General features: G+C 37.1%; 1 long non-coding RNA gene across 1 annotated transcript; it reads right to left on the reverse strand.

Annotated features, from left to right (window-relative positions):
• Positions 1-474: 474 nt before the first annotated feature.
• On the reverse strand, positions 475-2,266 carry LOC133056796 (uncharacterized). The gene is made up of 2 exons (XR_009692912.1): positions 1,529-2,266; positions 475-1,431 (listed from the first exon to the last, which is right to left on the reverse strand). It is a non-coding gene; the product is annotated as an uncharacterized LOC133056796 (long non-coding RNA).
• Between the last annotated feature and the right edge of the window lie 24,280 nt (positions 2,267-26,546).

The raw sequence follows: 26,546 nt of genomic DNA on the forward strand, positions 1-26,546 counted from the left end.
CCTGGGGAGTTCATCTTTCAGTGTCCTATCTTTTTGCCTTTTCTCACTGTTCATGTTCTGACAGAATGTGGTCCACTGGAGAAGGGAATCACAAACCACTTCAGTATTCTTGCCTTGAGAACCCCATGAACAGTATGAACAGATTACTGAAGTAATCAAAAAAAGAAATCAAAATTTACGTAGGAACAAATGACAATGAAAACACAACAACCGAAAACCTGTAAGATACAGTAAAAGCATTGCTAAGAGGGAAGATTATAGCAATACAAGCTTACCTGAAGAAACAAGAGAAAAATCAAATAGGCAACCTAACCTTACATCATCAAGATTTTTATTTGCATATATCTTACAACTAACAGTGTTGATCTTCTCTTCCTATGCTTATTCATCTCTCACGTGTGTTCTTGGGTGAAGTGTTTATTCTTGTCTGTGTATTTTTATTTATTTATTTATTTTTTTTTTTGACACTGAAAGTTATGTTTTATTTCTTTATAAAAAAAGATGTATCAAATAGTGTTGAAATGTGCTTGTTTTCTCATTATAAAACTTATAATATGGAGTAAGAGGCCAAGGCATCTTATCTATGCCTTGGCAAACTGTCATACTAATTTCCAACTTTGAATCAGCTTCCAAAATTTTATTTTTAACAGTCAATATCATGATACAGCTCTGCGAGTTCCTTCAATGTGAAGTTGTTCAACAGCATCACTTCTTTTGAGACGCATACATTGTTTACGACTGCTTTCCTCACATAAAACTTCACTAAGTTCTGCCTCCTACACACCTAGAACTGTTTCTTGAATGGCAGCAGGGTCAACACTCTCACAGTCATCTTTATCTCCATTTACATCCCATCCAAATCCTGCAGTTTTTCCACAGTACAGCCTCTCACTATTGTACAAAGCAAGGACTGCCTGTAATTCTTGGAATCTGAGTGCACATTTCACAGTAGCATGCTTATCTGAGTTTGTAGCTTCACTAGGTAGTTTACCATTAATTTGTGTTGACTTTGAGATGAAACCAGCCTTTACTGGCAGTAAATAGATGTCCTTGTAATTACTATTTCCTTCAATGTAGCAACTAACTTCAATGCCAAACTGGTATTTGTTCTTGATTACACTACAAAGGAAAAGTAAATGCTCCATTTCAACCATAAGCAGCTTTCTGTTCTTGGTGAAATTTTACACTAAAAGATGTTGAACCAACTTTATCTTGCTCTTATATTCATCAGACTCTTAAAATGTGGCTTGTACTGTTGTTTCATGTAGGTCATGATATCGTTCTATATTTCCTTTGCAGTGGCCATTTTCAAAGCTTCTAATTTTACCTGCAGTGTTAACCACTTTTCATTTCTTTGTAGTTCAGTCATATTTATTGACCAATTCCCTCTTCTGAATATCCATTTTTGTAAAATGTTCCATGGGTTTATCACTGGGAGACAAGGAGGCAACAGTTACATGCTTTGCTATCTGTGTAACTAATAGATGGTCAATGACCAAGACTTTGAAAGAAGTGATGTAACTGTTACCATTTTCTTTTTTTCTGTTACCATCCATTCTTCATGCACACCTTTTCTTTGCATAATGATTCTGGAATAAAGAGAGGTAGCCAAGTTTATGCAATAATTCACAGTTAATATTGTGACAACTTAAAGTTCAGCTGTGTTGCTGTGGGTCAGGTGCTGTGTGTTGTGGGTCAGTGTGACAACTGATTCACACATGTTGAAATGGCGCAAAGGACCTGTATCTTATATAAATCTTCGAATTCTTGATAAATCTCACACATGGTGTTCTCTAAGAAAAACACCCTGCAATTTTATTCCTCCCCTGCACAGTTTTAGTAATTCTCTTCCAAGATCCAGGAAATCTTTTTCCGACATCTTCAATAATGTAATTCCTTGAGATGAATCTTTAAAGCCAGAATCTGGATTAAGTAATATGGGAGAAAGAACAACCTTGCTTGGAAATATTGGACTCATTCTTGCAGCTTATCTCCTTCTTAATCTCCATTGTAGCAAAGGATCTTGCAAGAAAGAGCTCCTTGAATTAAAAACCGATTTATCTTGGTATTAAATTCTCATTAAATCCTGAGGCCACATGCCTACCATACCAAGAGCTCCGACATCATCTCCGCATCAGAGAACTGAAGACCCATCGGCATGCCTCTGGATTCGCCTCAACTTTTGTCCTGCCTCTCTCCCTTCGCATTCTCTGGCCGAGCCTCGGAGGAAACGCGATGGCCCTGGATTTCACCAGGCCAGACGAAAAAAAGCTGTGTATTTTTAAAAACTGGATTTATTTTTTGTTACTGGATCCTTATAAATTCTGGATATATATTGACTGTAATCTGGATATATTCTCCCAGATATGTGCATCACAAATGATTTTTTTCCCAGGATGTGACAAAATTTTTAATTTTAGTCAACTTCAGTTTAGCATTTTTAAAATGTTAGCCTTTTTTATTTTTTCTCTGAAAAATCTTTCCTTACCCTAAGCCAAAAAATATTGTTTGCCCAGAAGCTTTATAGTTTTAGCTTTCATATCTATGATGTATCTCAAATAATGTTTGTGCTTGGATTTATTTATTTTTCATGTGTTTACCTAATTCTTCTGGTTTCAGCCAGTAAAAATACTTTAATTTCCCTCATTGATTTACACTGGCATGTTTGTGAAAAATCAATTGACTGTAAATACTTAGAACTATTTCTGGCTATTATATCCACTTGATCAATTTGTCTATCCTTAAATCAATTCCACATTCTTCTGATTACCATTATCTTAAAATCTGGTAGCTGTATCTGCCAAATTTATTCTTTTAAAAAAACTTTCTATTTTGTGTTGGAATATAGCTGATTAACAATCTTGTGATAGTTTCAGGTGAGCAGCAAAGGGACTTATCCATACATATACATGTATTCAGTCTCCCACAAACTTCCACCCAGGCTGCTACATACGCTGAGCAGAGTTCCCTGTGCTATGTAGTAGGTTATCCAATTTAAATATCACAGTGTGTACATGTTGGTCCCACACTTCCTAACTATCCCTTCATCCCACCCTTCCCCCACCCCCCGCAGCCATAAACATTTCATTCTCTGAGTCTGTGAGTCTATTTCTGTTTTGTAAACAACAGATTTGTTCATTTTTGCAATATTATTTTGACTATTATTGGGCCTTTGCATTTCCGTATAAATTTTAGAACCAGCTGGCCAATTTATGTAGAAAAACACTCCAGTATTATGACTGAGGTTACATTGATTCTGTAGATCAAATTAGGAACACTTGACATACTAACAATATTGTCTTTTAATACATGACCACAACCACAGTGTATCTTTTATTTTTATTTTTTTAATTGGCTTCCCTGTTGGCACTAGTAGTAAAGAATACAGTTGTCAATACAGGAGACACAAGAGACACAAACTGACCCCTGGATCAGGAAGATCCCTTAGGGGAGGGCATGACAACCCACTCCATTATTCTTGCCTAGAGAATCCCATGGACAGAGAAGCCTGGTAGGCTACAGTCCATAACGTTGTGAAGATTCAGATACCAGTGAAGCAACTTAGCACAATGCAGCACACAGTATATCCTTTAGTATATTGTCTTTTAGTGCATGACAACACTATCTCATTTATTTCTAATATTTAATCTGAATATTTCATATTTAGTTTAGCTGTCTAACATAACTTCTGTTAAAATTTATATTTTATATATAAATTTATATATTTATTTATATATATTTAAACAACAGGCCAACAACAAATTTATATATATATATAAATTTATATATATAAAGCATATATTTTATGCTTTATATGCTATTAAAATTGTAATTCTTTTCAATGTCACACCTGAACTAGGCATTACTAATATGCCAATAACATTTTGTTCACCTTAGAAACTTCTCACATTAATTTCAGCAATGTTTTTGAAAGTGACAAGATATTCAATGTAAGTAATTATACCCTTTGTGAATGAAGATAATTTTTATTATTCTTGCCAAATATTAATGCTATTCATGTCATTTCCATACCTTATTGTTCTGGTTGGGACCTTTGGTATAATGGTGATAGAAGTGGTGATAGTGAATATCTTTAATTCATTCTAAACCATGGGATATTTGAAGTGGAACTATTTCCCATTAAGTATAATAACCATTGGAGTTTTTTGTAGATACTGCTTACCAGATAAAAGTAATAGTTTGATAAAGTTTTCTTTTCTTAATTTTTAAAATATCTACTGGGTTTTCAATTTTCTCTATAAAGTTTTCTGTGTCTACTTTCTGTGTCTTTTCACTTTTATATTTTAAATTTATGAATTATATTGATTGCGTTTTAATGTAACATCAGCTTTACATTCCTGGGAGAAATCTCATGGTTTTGATATACTCTTTTTTAATGTATTCTTCAAGCCATTTTGCTAATATTTTATTGAAGATTATGCTCACAAAGAATATTACTGTATATAATTACTTTCTTGAAAATATTTCATACATCATTTTAGTTGGTGTTGCCTCCTTTACTATTTTATGAAGAAGTTTGGTTATAATTAGCATTGTTTCTTTCTGAAGTATTTGATAGAATTTATCTGCTAAATCATCTAGGCTTAGAGTTTTATCTGTGGGAAGGATTTATCCTTTAAATTCCAAAGTCTGTTTTAGATATTGAATTATTCATATTTTCTCTTTCTTCTTAGCTTGGTTTTGGTATATTGCATCTTTTAAGGAATTGGCTTCTTTCATCTGAGTTGTTGACATTTTTACATTATATAGATTATAATATTCCTTTTTACTTTTTTGTTTTTTAGTAGAAAATCCCTCTGACTGTCAAAAGGGAAGAGTCAATATAGACAAATCTGTTAAGAAGTTATCTAAGAAGATATTATCAGAGTCTGGTTCGTGTCAATTTAATGGATTTATCAGAGAAATGAACACATTGGAAACATTTTAGAAATGGACTGGACAAGAATTGTTTTGCATTGTATAACTTTCCTCGTGTTAATACTTCTTAAATTAGGATGCCAATATCTAAAGATTATATATATTTTTAATTTAATTAGTTCATTTAAACTAAAAAACAGTTCACTCATTTCTCACCCTTCTCTCTCTCTGCCTCTTGCAACCAGAAATCTATGTTTCTATAAACCTGGATTTTTGTTGTTGGTGTTTTTTTTTAGAGTCCACATATAAGAGTGTTCATAGCACTTCTCTTCTCTGTCTGACTTATTACACTTAGCATAATGCCTTCAAGGTCCATCCATGTTTTGCAAATGGCAAGATTTTGTTCTTTTTTATGGATGTGTAACAGTCCATTGCATGTGTTAATATATATACAATCATTTCTTTATTCACCCAACAATGTTTGCCTCCATATCTTGGCTATTGTAAATAATGCAGCAATAAACATGGGGGTGCATATTTCTTTTCAAATTAGTGCTTTCATTTTGTTTATATAAATGCCTAGTAGTGGAATTTCTAGTGATCAGCAGTGCTGGTCTGTGTCTATTGGCCTATGTATGTCTACTTTGGAAAAATGTCCACTAAGATCTTCTACCATTTTTTAATTAGATTGGTTGTTTTATTGTAATTTGGTTATGTGTGATTTCTTTGTATATTTTGGATATTAGTTTCTTATCAGACATGTGATTTGCAATTATTTTCTCTCATTCAGTAGGTTGTCTTTTCATTTTGTTGGCAGTTGCCTTTGCTGTATAGAAGTTTTTAAGTTTTATGTAATCTCACTTGGTTATTTTTGCTTTCATTGCTTTTGATTTTGGTGTCAGATTCAAAATTGTATCACTAAGACCAAAGTCAAATAGCTTACTGCTTATCTTTTCTTCTAGCTTTTTTTCTGTATGATTTCAGGTCTTATGTTTAGGTCTTTAATTCATTTTGAGTTAATTTTTGTGTACATAAATTTAAGAAATAAGAAGGAAATAAATCTTTGTATCATAAACTTGATAATCTAGAAAATGGTCTAGTTCCTTCAAAAACTACAAATGACTAAAACTAAGTCAAGCTGAAATAGGTACTTTTTTTTTGGTTGAAAAATACTTATTTGTTTTATTTTAATATTGTATATAATTTTAATGAAAAACCTAGTAAAAACTGTGTGAGATATAAAATAAATTTTAAAACACAAACCCTGAAAAAAATTTTTTTTTGTGTGTGTGTGTAGTGTAAGGTTGGGTCTTCCCCAGTGGCTCAGTGGTAAAGAATCTGCCTGCAATGCAGGAGACACAGATTCGATCCCTGGGTCAGGAAGATCCTGTGGGGCAGGGGATGGCAACCCACTATAGCATCCTTGCCTGGAGAATCCCATGGACAGAGGAGACTGATGGGCTACAGTCCACAGGGTCGCAAAGAGCTGGACACGACTGAAGTGACTGAGCATGCATGCACAGTGTAAGGTTACTGCCTTTCAAGGCTTTTTTCCCCCCTTTCATCTAAGTTATAATTTTTTTTTACATTAAATTGATCATAATATTTCCTGATTCTTTTAATTTCTCTTAGGTGTATATTGTTATCCAGTCTTTCATATTTGATATTGGTAATTAGGTGTCTCTCTTCTTTTATTGTTGATAATTCTTTAAAAAGTTATCAATTTTATCAATCTTTTTTAAAAACAACTCAACTTTTGACTTAGTTAATTTTTCTATTGTTAGCTGTTTTCTAGTTCACTGATTTTTGCCATTATTTTATTATTTCCTTAATTTGCTTTGGGTTTAATGGACAGTTTTTATACCTTCTAAAGTTTAAATCTTTCTTATTTTGCAATGTAAGCATTTAGAATTTTAAATTTTCCTGGGGCTTCCTTGGTGATTCAGACAGTAAAGTATCTTCCAGCAATTCAGGAGATCTGGGTTCAATCCTTAGGTTGGGAAGATCCCCTGGAGAAGGGAATGGCTACCCACTCCAGTATTCTTGCCTGGAGAATTCCATGGACCAAGAAGCCTCACAGGTTACAGTGGACATGACTGAGTGACTAACACTTTCAATTTTACTTTCAAACCTTTTCAGTTATATTCCTTGCCTGAATTTTGATATGCAGTGTTTCCTATTATTCACTTAGATTATTTTCTTTTTCAAAATTTTATTTTATGTTGGAACATAGTTGATTAACAATGTTGTGTTTGTTTCAGATGTACAGTAAAGAGATTCAGTTAAACATGTACTCTTTCCATTTTTTCCCCCATTTTCGGGTTTTACAGAATATTGAGCAGAGTTCCCTGTTATTACAGTAGGTCTTTTTCGGCTATCTATTTTAAATGTGATAGTGAGTACATCCAATCCTAAACTTCCAATCTATGCCTCCTCCCTACTCTTCCCCCCAATAACCATAAATTTGTTCTCTAAATCTTGGAGTCTATTTGTTAATAAATTTATTTGTATCTTTTTTTAAGATTCTGCATGTAAGTGATATCATATGATATTAGTCTTTCTCTGCTTGACTTACTTCACTTACTATGATAATTGCCAGGCACATCCATGTAGCTGCATATGGCATTATTTCAGTCTTTTTAATAGCTAAGTAACATTCCATTGTATGTATGAACCATATCTTCTTTATCCATTCATCTGTCAATGGACATTTAGTTGTTTCAATGTTTTGACTATTGCAAACAGTGTTGAAATGAACATTGGAGTGCCTGTATCCTTTTGAAGCATATTTTGCTCAGGATATATGCCCAGGAGAGGGATTACTGGATCCCTCTTTGATCCAGTACTTCCTTTTGCCGTTCCATAATGTTCATGGGGTTATCCAGGCAAGAATGTTGAAGTGGTTTACCATTCCCTTCTCCAGGGTACCATGTTTTGTCAGAACTCTCCACTATGACCCATGTGTCTTGGGTGGCCTTGTGCAGCTCATAGTTTCACTGAGTTACAAACACCTGTGATTCATGTTATCATTTTGGGTGGTTTTCTGTGATTGTGGTTTCCTTTCTGTCTGTCCTCTGACGGATGAGGATAAGAGGCTTGTGCAAGCTTCCTGATCAGAAGTACTGGCTATGGGGAAAACTGGGTCTTCTCTGGTGGGCAGGGCCTGCTCAGTAATTCTTTAATCCAGTTTTCTGCTGATGGACGGGGCTGTGCTCCAGGTGTGTTATGATAGGGGTAATGGCAGTCTCCTCCAAAAATAATTATGTCAGCATGCCTCCCTCCTAGGACTGCTGCTGCCAGTGCCCCTGACTTGGTGGCAGGCCACTGTCAACCCACACCTCTGCCAGAGACTCCCAAATACTCACAGGAAAGTCTGGCTCAGTCTCTTGTGGGATCACTGCTTCTTTCTCCTGGGTCCTGGTGTGTACAAGGTTTTGCTTGCATCATCCAAGAGTCTCTATTTTCCCAGTCCAAAGAAGTTCTGTTACCAAATACTGCTGACCTTCAAAGTCAGATTCTCTGGGGATTCTCAGTCCCTTTGCTAGATCCACAGGTTGGGAAGTCTGTCGTAGGGGCTGGGATTTTTGCATCAGTGTGAGAACTTCTTTGGTAATTATTCTCCAGTTTCTGGGTTGCCCACTCAGTGGCTGTATGGTGGGGCTATTGGCAACCTCCTCCAAGAGGACTTATGCAACATGCCGTGCCTCCCAGGACTGCTGCTGCCAGTGGTCCTACCCCTGTGGCGAGCCTCTGCTCCTTTCCCCGAGTCCTGCGGCATGCAAGGTTTTGTTTGTGCCCTCCAAGCATCTCTGGCTGGTATGAGGTTTGATTTATACTGAGCATCTTTATATTGAGCACCCCATGAACAGTAATAGAGAGGCAGAAAGATATGACACTAAAAGGTGAATGGTAGGTGTACAATATGCTACTGGAGAAGAACAGAGAAATAGCTCCAGAAGGAATGAAGAGCCTGAGCCAAAGCAGAAATGACACCCATTTGTGGATATATCTGGTGGTGAAGGTAAAGATTGATACAGTAAAAACGATATTGCATAGGAACCTGGAATGTTAAGTCCATGAATCAACGAAAACTGGAAGTGGTCAAATGAGATGGCAAGAGTGAACATCAACAATTTAGGTGTCAGTACACTAAAATGGGCAGGAATTGGCAAATTTAATTCAGATGACCATTATAACTATCTTTGTGGGCAAGAATCCTTTAGAGGGAATGGAGTAGTCCTCATAGTCAACAAAAGAGTCTGAAATGCAGTACTAGTTTGCAATCTCAAAAATGACAAAATGGTCTTGGTTCATAGCCAAGCAAATCATTCAATATCACAGTAATCTAAGTCTATGACTCACATTGAATGCAGCACTCTAACAGTATCTTCTTTTGGAATTTGAAATAGCTCAGCTGACATTCCATCACCTCTACTAGTTTTGTTTGTGGTAATGCTTCCTAAGGTCCACTTGACTTCACATTCCAGGATATCTGGGTCTAGGTAAGTGATCACACCATTTTGGTTGTCTGGGTCATTAAGACCTTTATTGTACAGTTCATCTGTGTATTTTTGCCACCCCTTCTTAATATCTTCTGTTTCTGTTAGGTCCATACCACTTCTTTATTCTATTAGGTCCATCACTCCAGGGTGACTGGCAATAACGCTGAAAAAGCTGAAGTTGAACGTTTCTATGAAGACCTATAAGACCTTCTAGAACAAATAGTCCTCCTCGCCCAAAAAAAGTCCATTTCATCATAGGGCATTGGAATACGAAAGTAGGAAGTCAAGAGATACCTGGAGTAACATGAAAGTTTAGTCTTGGAACAAAATGAAGTAGGGCACAGGTTAACAGAGTTTTGCCAAAAGTACACCATGGTCATAACAGACATCCTCTTCTAACAACACCAGAGAAAACTCTACACCTGGAGGTCACCAGACGCTCGATACCAAAATCAGATTGATTACATTCTTTGCAGCCAAATATGGAGAAGCTCTATACAGTCAGCAACAAGACCAGGAGCTGACTGTGGTTCAGATCATAAACATCTTATTGCAAAATTCAGACTTAAATTGAAGAAAGTAGGGAAAACCACTAGGCCATTCAGGTATGATGAAGATCAAATCCCTTATAATTTTATGATGAAAGTGACAAATAGAGTCAAGGGATTGGATCTGACAGACGGAGTACATGAATAACAAAGAACAGAGATTTGTAACATTGTACTGAAGGCGGAGACCAAAACCATCCCCCCAAACAGAAATGCAACAAGACAAAACTGTTGTCTGAGGAGGCCATACAAATAGCTGAGAAAAGAAGAGACATGAAAGGCAAAGGAGAAAAGGAAAGATATACCCATCTGAATGCACAGTTCCAGAGAATAGCAAGGAGAGATGAGAAAGCCTTCTTAAGTGAACAATGTAAAGAAATAGGGGGAAATAATAAGATGAGAAAGACTGGAGATCTCTTCAAGAAAATTAGAGATACCAAGGTAATGTTTCATGCAAAGATGAGCACAATAAAGGACAGAAACATTATGTACATAAGAGAAGCAGAAGCTATTAAGAAGAGGTGACAAAAATACACACACAAACTGTACCAAAAAGGTCTTAATGACCCAGAATACCAAAATTGTGTGATGGTGTGATCATTCATCACACCAAACATCCTGGAATGTGATGTCAAGTCACACTCTTGCTTAGGAAGCATTACTAGAAACAAAACTAGTAGAGATTGATGGAATTCCAGCTGAACTATTTCAAATTCTAAAATACGGTGTTGTTAAAGTGCTGCACTCAATATGTCAGCAAATTTGGAAAACTCAGCAGTGGCCACAGGACTGGAAAAGATCAGTTTTAATTCCAATCCAAAAGAAGGGCAATGCCAAAGAAAAGAATGTTCAAACTACTGCACAATTGCACTCATTTCACATGCCAATTAGGCAATGCTCAGAATCCTATGAGCTAGGCTTTAACAATGCATGAACTGAGAACTTCCAGATGTACAAGCTGGTCTTTGAAAAAGCAGAGGAACCTGAGATCAAATTGCCAACATCCATTGGATTATGGGAAAAGTGACGGAATTCCAGGAAAACATATACTTGTTTCATTGGCTACACTAAAACCGTTGACTGTGTGGATCATAACAAACTGGAAAATTCTTAAAGAGATGGGAATACCAGAGCACCTTAACTGTCTCCTGAGAAATCTGTATGCAGGTCAAGAAGCAACAGTTAGAATTGGACACAGAACAACAGACTGGTTCCAAATCGGGAAAGGAGTATGTCAAGGCTGTATATCATCACCCTTGTTTATTTAATTTGTATGCAGAGTACATCATGCCAAATGCTGGGCTGAATGAAGCTCAAGCTGGAATAAAGATTGCTGGGAGAAATATCAATCACCTCAGATATGCAGATGACAACACTCTAATGGGAAATAGTGAAGAGGAACAAATAGTGAAGGAAGTGAAGGAAATAGTGAAGAGCCTCTTGATGAAGGTGAAAGAGGAGAGTGAAAAAACTGGCTTAAAACTCAACATTCATAAAACTAATATGGCATCCAGTCCCATCACTTCATGACAAAAAGATGTGGAAACAATGGAAACAATGAGAGACTTCATTTTCTTGGGCTCCAAAATCACTGCAGATGGTGACTGCAGCCATGAAATTAAAAGACTCTTGCTCCTTGAAAGAAAAGCTATGACCAACCTAGACAGCATATTAAAAAGTAGAGACGTCACTTTGCTGACAAAGTCCTGTATAGTCAAAACTATAGTTTTTCCAGTAGTAGAGATGTGAGTGTTGGACCATAAAGTGAGCTGAGTGCCAAAGAATTGATGTTTTTAACTGTGGTGCTGGGGAAGACTCTTGCGAATCCTTGGACAGCAAGATCAAACCAGTCAATCCTAAAGGAAATCAACACCGTGAGCTGTCATCTATCAGTATCCTCTATCCATGGATATCTCAGGCAAGAATACTGGAGTGGCTTGCCATTTCCTTCTCTAGGGCATCTTCCTGGCCCAGGGATCAAACTTGTGTCTTCTGTGTCTCTTGCATTGTGTTCTTTACCTCTGAGTGTAGTAGGCTTCCTTTTTCTCCACATCCTCTCCAGCACTTTTTGTGGAAAAGATGTTGAGAAACTTCTGTGGCTCAATGCCAAGAAAACATCAATAACCAAATAAAAAATGGGCAGAAGACTTAAATTGACATTTCTTTAAAGAAGACATGCAGATGGCCAAGAGCCACATGAAGAGATGCTCAACATTACTAATTACTAGAGAGATACAAATCAAAATTCTAATGGCATATCACCTCACTCAAGTCAGAATGGCCATCATCAATTAGATTATTTCCTGTTTCATGATCTGTTTTTAACCTATGTCTTTCAGGGGTACATGTTAATTTAATGTTTAAATATTTGGAACTTTCTAAGACATAATATTACTGTTGGTGGGCTTTCCAGGTGGCTCTAGTCTTAAACAACCTACCTGCCAATGCAGGAGAGGTAAGAGACTTGGATTTGATACTTGGGTGTGTAAGATCCTTTGGAGGAGGGCATGGAAAACCACTCCAGTGTTCTTGCCTGGAGAATCCCATGGAAAGAGGAGTCTGATGGGCTATAGTCCATAGAGTCAGAGTTGGACATGACTGAAGAGACTTAGTACACACACACATTGCTCTTGATTTTTAAGATATTTTCTTGAGGAATTTTGCCTCTATGTTCATCAGAGATATTTTCCTGTAATTTTTATTGTGTGTGATATCATTATCTGGTTTTTGTATCAGAATGATGGTAGCCTTGTAGAACAAGTTTGGAAGTGTTCCTTCCTCTGTAACATCTTGAAAGAGTTTGAGAAAAAGGTGTTAGCTCGTCTCTAATTAAAGACCTCAGATATGCAGATGATATCACTCTAACATCTAGTAGCTACAAATGGATGTGAGAGTTGGTTCATAAAGCAGGCTGAGTGCCGGGGCTTCTGGTTCAAGATGGTGGAGTAGAAGGACATGTGCTCATCTCCTCCTGAGAGAGCACCAAAATCACAACTAGCTGTTGAACAGGAGGACACTGGAACCTACCAAAAAAAAGATACCCATGTCCAAAGACAAAGAAGCCACAGTGAGATGGTAGGAGGAGCACAATCATAATAAAATCAAATACCATTCTAACTGTACGGGTGATTCACAAACTGGAGAGAAATAATGCCAAAGAAGTTCTTCCACTGTTGTAACTCCATGTCAGGCTTCCTAGTCTGGGGATCCGACAGAGGTACTGGGGATCCCAAAGGAATCTGTCCTTGAATGACAGTGGGATTTTATTACAAGAATTCCACAGGATAGGGGAAATAGAGACTCCAAGACTTTGAGGGCATGAACAAAATCTTGCATGCACCAAGACCCAAAGGAAAGCAGCAGTGACCCCACAGGAGACTGAACCAAAGCTACCTGCTATTGTGGAGGGTCTTCTGTGGAGGTGTGGGTCAGCAGGGGCTCACCACAGGGACACGGGCACTGGCAACAGCAGTCTGGGAAGGTCACCCTTGGTGTAAATCCTCTTGGAGGTCACCATTAACCCTGCCAAGAGCCCATATTGGGTGGTCTCAGGCCAAAAAACTACCAGGTAGGGAGCACAACCCCACCCATCAGCAGATAATTGAATTAAAGCTTTACTGAGCTGTCCACCAGAAGAAGACTCAGTTTTCCCCACTGCCAGTCCCTCCCATCAGGAAGTTTGCACAAACCTCTTAGCCTCCTCCATCAGAGGGCAGACAGATGAAGCAAGAACCACAGTCCCACAGTGACTAAAACAAAAGTCACATTATAGAAAGTTAATCAGCATGAAAATGCAGGAAGTTATGTCCCAGAAGAATGGATAAAATAAAATCCCAGAGAAAAAACCAAATGAAGTGAAGATAGGGAAAATTCCAGAAAAAGAATTCAGAATAAAGATAGTGAAGATGATTCAGAGTCTCAGGAAAATAATGAAGGCAAAGATTAAGACAATTCAAGAAATGTTTATCAAAGACCTAGAATAACTAAAGAACAAATAACCAGAGATGAATAATACAATCTATGGAATCAAGAGCAGAATAACTGAGGCAGAAGAATGGATAAATGACCTGGAGAACAGAAAGGTGGAAATCAGTGCTGCAGATCAGAATATAGAAAAAAGAATGAAAAGAAGTGAAGACAGCATAAGAGACCTCTGGGACAATATTAAACACACAAACATTCTCATTATAGGGATCCCAGAGAGACAGGAGAGAGAGAAAGGACCTGAGAAAATATTTGGAGAGATAATAGCTGAAAACTTACCAAACATGGGAAAGGAAATAGTCAGCCAAGTCCAGGAAGCACAGAGAGATCCAGGCAGGATAAACCCAAGGAGGAACACACCAAAGCACATAGTAATCAACCTGACAAAAATTAAAGACAGAGATAAAATATTAAAAGCAACAAGGGGAAAACAGCCAATAACATGCAAAAGAACTTCCATCAGGCTATCAGCTGATTTCTCAACAGAAACTCTACAAGCCAGAAGGGAATGGAATGTTATTTTTTAAGTGATGAAAGGGAAGAACCTACAACCAAAAATACTCTCCAGCAAGACTCTCCTTCAGATTTGATGAAGAAATCAAAACCTTTCCAGACTAAAAAAGTTAAGAGAACTCAGCACCACCAAACCAGCTTTAAAACAAATGCTAAAGGAACTTCTCTAAGCAGGAAACAAGAGAAGGAAAAGACTTAACCAACAGAAAATAAACCCAAAATTATTAAGAAAACAGTAATAGGATCATACACATCAATAATTACCTTAAATGTAAATGGATTAAATGCACCAACCAAAAGACATAGACTGGCTGGGAGGATGAAAACATGTGCATTATATACTTTCACTTACCACATCACTCTTCTTGACCATCCAAATTGTATGTAATTATTTTGTATTGTTAGGTTAATCATGTTCCCATTATGGCTTGCAATAGAAATTATCTTTTATTTTTTGTCTAGCTCTTAATTATGAAAACTGATAAACATCTTTTACTGTTGTGATTATGTAACTATTACTCAATACCATTGTATCATGATTGATCAATAGAAAAATAATAGAATTCTATATCACCAAAACTACCATTTGATAGAAAAACCTGTAATCACTTTTTAAAACCCAGAAGTATATCAGAATTACCTTGAAATTTACTGAAAAATACAAATGTCATCATATTGCATTGTTTTCACCAAAGTTCCAGATATGCTTCTAATGAGCAGTCATGTTTAAAAACAACTGGACAATATGAGGATCTTTTACTTTTATCCTGTTTGTTTCACTTTTCCTATTTCATATTTAGTGTTCTTGTTTCATTTAGTTTGTTTTCCAATTTCTCCATATTTTCTTTTTTTAAAATATTCTTTTTCAAGCCTTTATCAAGTGTAGTAGAAAAGCTTTTGTGTACATATATATATATAACATATATATTTTAGAAAACTTGTGAGTTTTTCCCTAACTAAAAAATTTATGATATTTTGATTCCACTTGTGTGACTTAGTATGAATACAATATTGCATTTCTATTAAAACTAGGTGTGCAAAAAGCAAAAAAGGTTTACTGTATAGCACAGAGAATATAGTCAATTACTTATAATAACCTAAAATGGAAAATAACTTCAAAAATAACATGTATATATGTATAATTGAATCACACACAAAAAAAGAATTCTACCTTTTGAAATTTAGTAACTTATCATTTTTCCAGTTTTTCTAAATGTTCTATGGAAATTTGATAACAACATATGAGATACAAAATTTTAAATATATTTGTATCAGATATATGATTAATATAAATACAAATCTATTATATTTAAATTATTAATCACATCAGTCAAGGTATGCCTATTCTTATTTTCTTTGCACTAGATAAAATATTCTCAGAGAAATGTTAATGTCTCACAATGGTCATATGTTTTTTTCTTTTCCCCTATTTTTCTTCTGATTTTGCTTTATGTATCTTTATTTCTTTGTTATTAGGGGTCTAATGGTTTATGATGTCTATCTTTTTTGTGAATTGTACCTTTTATCATTAAAATATGCGTTTTTATTTTATTTAAAGATAAATTAATTAATTTTTTTAAAAAAGAAGGATGAGTGCTGAAGAATTTAAATTTTTTGAATTACAGTGCTGGAGAAAATTCTTGAGAGTCCCTTGGACTGTAATTGACTGTAACCAGTCAATTCCAAAAGAAATCAACCCTAAACATACATAGGAAGGACTGATGCTGAAGCTAAATCTCCAATATTTTGGCCACCTGATGCAAACATCTGACTCATTAGAAAAGACCTTGACGCTGGGAAAGATTGAAGACAAAATAAGAAGAGGGCAGCAGATGATGAGATGGTTAAATAGTATCACCAACTCAATGGGCATGGACTTGAGAAAACCCTGGAAAATAGTGAAGGGCAGGGGAGCCTGATGTGCTGCAGTCTGTGGGGTAGCAGAGTCAAACCCAACTTAGTGACTGAACAACCCAACAACAATGGACTTACTCTGCTGTACAACTGAAACTAACACAACATTGTAAATCTACTATACTGCAATAAAAAGTTTAAGAAAAGATCACAATAGCACTTCACAGAAATAGAAAAGTAATTATAAAATTGTAAAAAATAATGGACCCAAAGTAACTAGTACAATCTTGAAAAAAAAGAACAAAGCAGAAGACATACCTCACTTTCTGATCTGAAAATATATTGTAAAGTTATAGTAATTAAAGCATGCTACATTGTTTCAGTCACGTCCAATTCTGTGTGACACTGTCACTGTAGCCTGCTAGGCTCGTCTGTCCATGGGATTCTCCAGGCAAGAATATTGGAGCGGGTTGCTATGCCCTCCTCCAGGGGATCTTCCCGACCCAGGGATAGAATCCTTTTCAAATTAGGAATAGTTTTTGTTTTTTCAAATATATGTCATCTTGGTTCCTACTTTAGCTAAACATGGTTGGTTTCACTCCAACAATTATGCTGTCTACTCCACCTCTCATACCAGCAGAGTCAATTTTGTTCTAGTACTCACTTGCCAGAGATACGTGGTCAAGGAAGGACACTCTCTGCCACTTAAAAGAATAAACTATGATTACTCAACAGACTTTTTCTGTAAGGGTCAGATGTACATGTTTTATAGGCTTTGTGAGCAAAGAGGCTCAGTTCAGTTCAGTCGCTCAGTCACATCCGACTCTTTGCGACCCCATGGACTGCAGCACTCCAGGCTTCCCAGTCCATCACCAACTCCTGGAAGCTTGCTCAAACTCATGTCCATCCAGTCAGTGATGCCATCCAACCATCTCATCCTCTGTCATCCCCTTCTCCTCCTGCCTTCAATTTTTCCCAGCATCGGGGTCTTTTCTAAGGAGTCAGTTCTTCACATCAGGCGGCCAAACTATTGGAGCTTCAGCTTCAGCATCATTTATTCCAATAAATATTCAGGACTGATTTATTTTAGGATGTACAGGTTGGATCTCCTTGCAGTCCAAGGGACTCTCAAGAGGCTTGTCCAACACCATAGTTCAAAAGCATCAATTCTTCAGTACTCAGCTTTCTTTATGGTCCAACTCTCACATCCATACATGACTACTGGAAAAACCATAGCTTTGACTAGATGAACCTATGTCGGCAAAGTAATGTCTCTGCTATTTAATATGCTGTCTAGGTTTGTCATAGCGTTTCTTCCAAGGAGCAAGTGTCATTTAATTTCAAGGCTGCAGTCACCATCTTTAAACAAAAGATGTGAACCTGCCATAAGGGTGGTGTCACCTGCGTATTGGACGTTATTTATATTTCTCCCAGCAATCTTGATTCCAGCTTGTCCTTTATCCAGCTGGGCATTTCACATGATGTACTCTGCATATAAGTTAAATAAGCAGGGTGACAATGGAACCAGTCCACTTTTTCATGTCCTGTTCTAACTGTTGCTTCTTGACCTGGGAACAGATTTCTCAGAAGGCAGGTAAGGTGATCCAGTGTTCCCATCTCTTTCAGAATTTTCCAGTTTGTTGTGATCCAATGTCAAAGGCTCTAGCATAGTCAATGAAGTAGAAGTGAAAAATAAGTGAAAAAATAAGTCTTTATTAAGTTCTGTTTAATCATAGTTTCTGTTACTCACAGCTCAAAGCTTTTTAACTGATCCAACACCTGTATTTCTGGTATGTAAAATGATCTTTCCCTTTCCATTTGAATAAACTCCTACTTTTGCCTTCATATATATGTTTAAATAGCACATTGTTCTTTTTCAGTATTCTTCACTGACCAACCTTAAGCATAGTTGTTACTATATGGTTGGTGCTCCCATAACACTTTACATAGATACTCTTTTGGTCTTATATTTCTATATTGTAATTTTCATATACATATCTATCTGACATCTAACTTTTTTCCAGACTAAGAACAGGTCTAGTCAGGAAGTATAGTTTGTTACTTAACTGCTCATATTTAGTATGAATATATGCATGCATGCTCACTTGGTTGCTTCAGTAGTGTCCAACTCTTTGTGACCCTGTGGACTGTGGCCCTCCAGGCTCCTCTGTCCATGAAATGTTCCAGGCAAGAATACTAGAGTGGGTTGCCATGCCTTCCTCCAAGGGAGCTTGCCTACTCAGGGATTGAACTGTATATCCTTCACTGACAATGAATTCTTTACCACTAGCGCCACCTGGGAAGGAACACTATACATTTAGCATAGTATACAGCATATAATATAGTCTTGATGAATAAGTTCATGAAATAATAAGTGAATAAAGGAGTGAACCATATTTAGTAGTATCTTCAAGAAAATGCAGCATAGATGGGAAGAAAGACAACTGAAATTATCTGTGAATTACTTCTGAAAATGAAAAATGATGTGTCCCGTTCCTTAATTGTTTTTGTAATGTTTATACTTAACAGACTGTGCCTAGATCTCTGGCTACTCTTTATATAAGATCCAAGAAGCTGCTATTATGCCAATGTACTTGCAGTTCCAAAGGTCTTGGTTTTCCCACTTCTTCTTTGTCATAAGATTCTGCTCTGTCTTTTTACTTTCCTTTCTTAAAATGATGATATTGAGAACTTACTAGGTCAAGACTGTCCTTATTCAGATATTATTCAATAGGACAACCATGTGCATGTTACATGTCTTTCTGTGCTTCTCATCTCAACAAATTATTGCAAGATGTATGAAGTCCTTAGCAAGGTTACAAAGCTTTAACAATATGCACTAACTTCTGTCAAAAAAAATTATTTTCCAGATGATATTGACCTTAGAGGAATATATTATTCTCCACTTCTTAATGATATAAAAAGTATTTATAAAATAAAGTGGTTAGAGAAATTAAAAGTTTCAATTTATATGATTTTTTAAAAAATATTGTGATATTCAATTTTTAAATATTTTATTACTGGAGAATGACATATGGAATGATTACTTCTGTATAGAACTTACTCTTTTAGTAGCAGAATCCATTCTTCTGCTACTTCCAATTCTGTCTATTGCTTCAAAGCCTCAATTTGGGACTCAAGTTCCTCTAGAAACTGTCCATTACCTTATTTGAGTTCATTGTTCTTAACCTCTACATACCTGCATGTCCAACTGCCTACTGTTAATCTTCAGTGGAATGTCTCACAATCACTTCAAACTCAACATGTACCAAATTTGACTTTCACCCTGCAAAATTCATTCCTTTTCCTATTGTTATGTCTCAGTGGATTAAACAGATTAACCACCCTGTTATCCAAAGGCCATAAAATAATAATAGCTTAATTGAGAACCTTAATTGAAGGGTATTATTTATATCATTTCATTTAATTTTTGATATGTCTGAATTTTTATTATCACTATATATATATGAAGATTGAGACTTAGACAGATTAAGAAATTTGCCTCACGGCTAGAAAATAGAGTAGCTGGGATTTGAATAAGTTTGACCCTTAAGCCTCTGCTCATAATGGTTATGCTGAGCTAGAATCTGTGAATCAATTTATCCTTCCTCCTCACCAGAAATCAATTCTGTCTCTTCACTATCTTTTCATACTGACTCCCACAAAGGAGGCAGACAATGTCATAGCTGACCTGCTAGTCTAGTGACCTGAATTGTGTTCAGATGAGGGTCTTTGTTGCATCAGGCAGAGGGACAGGGTGAGTTACTCCTTAAATACTTTGAGGCCTGTGAGGTAGAACTCTACTTCTTAAAGTCCAGTGTTTCTGATTATTAGAGTTACAGTCTGATCTAAGTCTGGATCCCAGCTCAACTGCTTATTAGCAACTATGAGACATTGACAAAGAACTTAGTCCTAAACCTCAGTTTCTTCATCTGTAAAGCAGATCAAATGAAATAATGCATGTATATTACTAAGTGCTATGAAATCTTCAGTAAGTACAGGTAGTAAATGCTCAACAAATATTTATTAAATGAAAAATGTTTGAGACAGTATACTTATCATAAATTCATTTTTATTTGGGCTAACTTGTGTAAGTTTTTTTGTTTCTTGCAATTTAATAATTCCCAACAGCTTGCAGTATGTATCACTATATAATAAACTACCCCTAAACATAGTGGATTAAATAATAATTAGTTACTATTCTATCTTACAAATTTCTTCAGTCAGAAAATTTGAACAGAGCAAGCAAAGTGTGGCCTGCCTCTGTTCTGTAATGTCTGGGCCTTCAGTCTGGTTGATACAAAGGCTGGTGTCTGGGACAGCTCAGTACCACCTCAACAATGTCCTCCCTATTTGTTCCCTTTGTCTTTATTACAATAAGTGAAAGTGAGTGAGAGCCGATCAGTCATGTCCAACTCTTTGCAAACCCATGGACTATATAGTCCATGGAATTCTCCAGGCCAGAATACTGGGGTGGGTAGTCTTTCCCTTCTCCAGGGGATCTTCCCAACCCAGAAATCAAACCCAGGTCTCCCCCATTGCAGGCAGATTCTTTATCAGCTGAGCCACAGGGGAAGCCTAAGAATATTGGAGTGAGTAGACCATCCCTTCTCTAGCAGATCTTCCCTACCCAGGAATTGAACCAGGGTCTCCTGCATTGCAGGTGGATTCTTTACCAAGGGGGATTCTTTGCTGAGTTATCAGGGAAGCCCCTTTATTACAATATGCTTTCTTAATTAATCAGTGTGCTTGCTCAGTCACTTCAGTCATGTCTGAATCTTTGTGACCCTGTGGACTGTAGCCCTCCCGGTTTTTTTGTCCATGGGGTTCTCTAGTCAAGAATACTGGAGTGGGTTGCCATGGCCTCCTCCAGGGGAGCTTGCCAACCCAGAGACTGAACTGTGTCTCCTGCACTACAGGCAGATTCTTTATCCACTGAGCCACCTGGAAAGCTCTAAGTAATCAAAGTCTCCTTTTAAACATTAAACCACTTCATGGAGAAGGTGAGGGTGGGATGTTTTGAGAGAACAGCATTGAAACATGTATATTATCAAGGGTGAAACAGATCACCAGCCCAGGTTGGATGCATGAGACAACTGCTCGGGCCTGGTGCACTGGGAAGACCCAGAGTGATCGGGTGGAGAGGGAGGTGGGAGGTGGGATCTGGATGGGGAATACATGTAAATCCATGGCTGATTCATGTCAATGTATGGCAAAAACCACTACAATATGGTAAAGTAATTAGCCTCCAACTAATAAAAATAAATGGAAAAAAAATCTATTGAATTAAATAGAATAATTTAATGGTTAAAAAAAAAAACCAAAAACCACTTCATGTGTAGCAAGATCTTAGTATTTTCTCCATCCTTCTCTTCCGTCATTTGTGCTACTGATATAATTTATTTTGATTTTTGGTTGTAAACACAAACTACTTTTCTGTTATTTATGGTCTGTTATATTTTAGAAAGGTGGCATACTGGTAAAGAATCTGCCTGCAATGCAGGAGTTACAGGAGAGGCAAGTTCAACACCTGGGTTGGGAAGATCCCGTGAGGAGAAAATGGCAACCTGCTACAGTATTCTTACCTGGAAAATGTTATGGAGGGAAAAGCCTACATGACTACAGCCCATAGAGTTGCAAAGATTTGGACATATGAGGTCACAAAGAGTTGGACACATCTGAGCAATTGAGCACTTGAGCACAGACTAAGAAATACAAACTAATTTTATCTTTATTCTAGTCCAGCCATCTTACCTTTCTTTGTGCAGGTCCATGTTTCTGTTTCATAATATATTCCTGCTCCTGGAAAATCCTTATTAAACTTTTCTTATCTAATGTTGTTGAATTATATAGACTACTAACTATAGAATTATAGGTCTTGCCTGGAGAACCCCATGAACAGAGGAACCTGGAGGGTTATAGTCCATGAGGTCTCAAAGGATCGGACATGATGGAATCAATTTAGCACATAGCACATCCTTGTTTAATTCTTCAGCACATTAAAGATATCACTTCATTGTCTCATCTTTTCATGGTTTCTCAGGAGAATTCAGCTATAATTTTTGTTTTTGTTCCTCTGCTTGTCATCAAGATTTTTTTTTGACTTTTGTTTTCAATAGTTTGAATATGATATGCCTATGTTTTATGTTATGCTTTGTTCTGTTTGGTTTTAGTCTTCTGGTATTTTCTTGCTTGCTATTCCCTGAGTTTGAGCATCTGCTGTTTGGCATGTCATTAATTTTAGAAATTTCTCAACCATTATTTTTTCACTAATTTTAAAATGTTTTCCTCTGTCAAATTCTCTCTCTTTTCCTTCTAGAATTCAAACCACATGTATATTATACTGCATGATTTTTTTTCCAGGTGCTATGGATGCTCTGTTCCATTTTTGCTCACTCTTTCTTCTCTTTGTGCTTAGTTTGGATAATTTCTATTGACTTATTTTCAAGTTCAGGGTTTCCCTGCTGGCTCAGTCTGTAAAGAATCCGACTGCAATGTAGGAGATCACTTGCAGTGCAGGAGACCCTGGTTTGATCCCTGCATTGGGAAGGAATGCTCCCTCCTGGAAGGGACAGGAATTCATGATGGAATACATGACAGGAATACATGATGGGTTTGATCGCCTGGAGAAGGAAATGGCAACTCACTCCAGTATTCTTGCTTGGGAAATCACAAGGACAGGGGAGCCTTTTGGGAATCACAAAAGTCAGATGGAATTAGTGACAAAACCATACACATTTTCAAGTTCATTTATGTCTTCTCTGACTCTGTTATGTGTACTCATGAATGAGTGGAGGCATTCATCTCTGTTACTGTTTTTCTCATTTATGTCATGTACATTTGATCACTTATTATTCCCATCTCTCTGCTGAAGTTACCCATTTGATTTTGCGTGTTGTCTATTATTTCCATTAAGCCATGAATGTATTGATTATAGTGATTTAAATTTCCTGTTATATAGTTTCAACACCTGTTTCGTATCTGAGTTTGTTTTTGATGATTGTTTTGCTTCTTAGGAATATGTTTTCTCATTATATATGTATGTATATATATGGAAATAAGCACACTTTTCCACTTGCTAGGCCTTCAGTAGGAGTTTGAATAGAAGTTGGGCTAGATTTGAGACTTGCTGTTATTATGATTAAACCCAACACACCTTTTGATTCCTATAGTGGTAATTTTTGTTTAGAGTGAGGATTAATTTACCACATTATATCTGTGCAGCCCTTGACTGTAGCTATACCCCAGAAAGAGGCTCTTTGCACGCTGTTGTACCCTGAAGCTTGGACTGGTGGCTCTTGTTCTGAAGCCTCAGCCATAGGAGGGACCAAGTCCCTAGGTGTCAGAAGCATGATCCTCTTCATTCTTCTGTCCCTGTCCTTGCTGTGCACACCCATCATGTATTCCTGTCCCTTCCAGGAGGGAGCATGCTCTTGCTCTTCCCCCCAGTCAGTGCTCTAGGGTAAAGTATTTGCTGCCCTCCTTCCCACAGGCATTGGTCCTTGTAAAGAAATGGGGAAAGAGTCAGGTGGCTTTTCTTGGCCTTCCTGCAGAAGTGTTATTCCCCTCTCCCGGGGCTGCATCAAAATCAACGTATTCTTCAGGCTATCTGATCATTTCTGTGGTTACATGGTGGGGTTCACAGAGAAAATTGAGAAGAGGGAATGGACTCCTCCCATTTCCAGAGCCAGTGCCTCCCACCCCAGGCCTTCACCCATTTGTCAACTGTTACAGTTGAGTTCTTCCTATTAGTGTCCAGCAGCATCTGGTACCTGAATGCTCATGTTTCCTCTCTCCCTGAAGATGCCATTCTCTCCTTAGTGATGAGGCAGTTAGTTCTTTCACATCTATCAGTTCTCTAGTAGATTATAAAAGAGTCATGCATTTGAAATTATTCCAGCTTTTTTTTTTAAATAGAAAAGGATATCTTTATTTGCCAGACAAAGGGAGACACACAGAGCCTCTTCCTCAAAAAACAGCCATTTTTACAAAGATAGAAGTAATGTTCTTCCCTGCTCTCTACATTCTAGGGAAGATTCTAGAAGTCTTTAATTAGATATTTTACTTTTTATTTTTTCAAATAACAAGTCTCCAAAATTGGTGACTATTTTTCATTTACAGCTCATGTCAGTTTGGATGATCCAAAGTTTGAGTGCACAACAGGCACGTGCAGTTAGGACTTCCATATAGGACAGTGCAGCCCCAAACTTACAGCTACTGAATATTGTGCACATCACAGTCATGATGTGTATATGTTAAAACTAATGTTGCTGGACATTGTCCTATGAGCAACGAAAAGTTTATATATAGAATTTTTGCTTGATTTTTAAAAATTATTCTTAGTATTTTCTAAGTGGTCACTCAATCTGAGCATAGAAGAAAGCCAAATGTACCTTAAATATATGCATGCGTGTATGCTCAGTCATGTCTGACTCTGCAACCCCATGGTCAGTAGCCTGCCAGGCTACCCTGTCCATAGGATTTTCCAGGCAAGAATACTGGAGTGGGTTGCCACTTCCTCCTCCAGGGGATCTTCCTGACCCAGGGATCGAACCTGTGTCTCTTGCACATATCTCGTGCATTGCAGTCTGATTCTTTACACACTGAGCCATGAGGGAAGCCCATCTTAAATATATACCTTACCTACATCACTTTTTTGTACTGGAAACTATTGGCAGTGTTAATGTTAAGAGCTGAGATGAAAATTCGTTAAGTTTGGTCAGTAGAACATTTTCCAGCACATATTTTGGTGCCTATCTTTAAGCCTAAGTGAGTTGTTATATTAAAGTATTTTTTTAATGATATGTAAACATCTTCAGCTTCTTCATACTGAGATCCTTATTTTTACTAAACACTCTGGGTTGGAAAGATCCCCTGGAGAAGGGAATGGCAGTCGCTCCAGTACCCTTGCCTGGAGAATTCCATAGACAGAGGAGTCTGTCAGGCTACAGTCCATGGGGTCAAAAAGAGTCATACACACCTGAGTGATTAACACAAACAATACTTTAAACCACCGGAAGCAAGGTGTAAGACACTATGAGTAAATGCATACCTTTGAAAAGCAACACCAAAAGTCTTTTGACAAATTCATGAGTTTTAATGTATGTCAGATGTATAAATGAGAATTTGAATACCTAATGTAGAATTTAAATAAGAATGCTGAGGAAGTCTATAATGACAGAAATGTAAGATGTCTTACAGTTTATTTATTTATTAAATTCATTATTTTCCCAGATAAAGTATATTCTTTCAGAACATTTATTAATGTGACATTTGTAACTATCTAAAAACCTAATTATTATGAATCTTTGTTTACCTCATGTATGTACTGAGGTTTTCTGCCTTCATTTGTTTCACTGTGAGACCCTTTCTTTTTTTTTTTTTTATTAGTTGGAGGCTAATTACTTTACAATATTGTAGTGATTTTTGCCATACATTGACATGAATCAGCCATGGATTTACATGTCTTCCCCATCCTGATCCCCCCTCCCACCTCCTTCCCCATCCCATCCCTCTGGGTCTTCCCAGTGCACCAGCACTGAGCACTTGTCTCATGCATCCAACCTGGGCTGGTGATCTGTTTCACCCTTGAGAGTATACTTGTTTCAGTGCTATTCTCTCAGAACATCCCACCCTCGCCTTCTCCCACAGAGTCCCAAAGTCTGTTCTGTACATCTGTGTCTCTTTTTCTGTTTTGCATATAGCATTATCGTTACCATCTTTTAAAATTCCATATATATGTGTTAGTATACTGTATTGGTCTTTATCTTTCTGGCTTACTTCACTCTGTATAATGGGCTCCAGTTTCATTCATCTCATTAGAACTGATTCAAATGAATTCTTTTTAATGGCTGAGTAATATTCCATTGTGAAAATGTACCATAGCTTCCTTATCCATTCGTCTGCTGATGGGCATCTAGGTTGCTTCCATGTCCTGGCTATTATAAACAGTGCTGTGATGAACATTGGGGTGCACGTGTCTCTTTCAGATCTGGTTTCCTCGGTGTGTATGCCCAGAAGTGGGATTGCTGGGTCATATGGCAGTTCTATTTCCAGTTTTTTAAGGAATCTCCACACTCTTCTCCATAGCAGCTGTACTAGTTTGCATTCCCACCAACAGTGTAAGAGGGTTCCCTTTTCTCCACACCCTCTCCAGCATTTATTGCTTGTAGACTTTTGGATAGCAACCATCCTGACTGGCGTGTAATGGTACCTCATTGTGGTTTTGATTTGCATTTCTCTGATAATGAGTGACGTTGAGCATCTC

Source organism: Dama dama, chromosome 5, assembly GCF_033118175.1.
Source record: "Dama dama isolate Ldn47 chromosome 5, ASM3311817v1, whole genome shotgun sequence".
NCBI classification, from domain to species: Eukaryota; Metazoa; Chordata; class Mammalia; order Artiodactyla; family Cervidae; genus Dama; species Dama dama.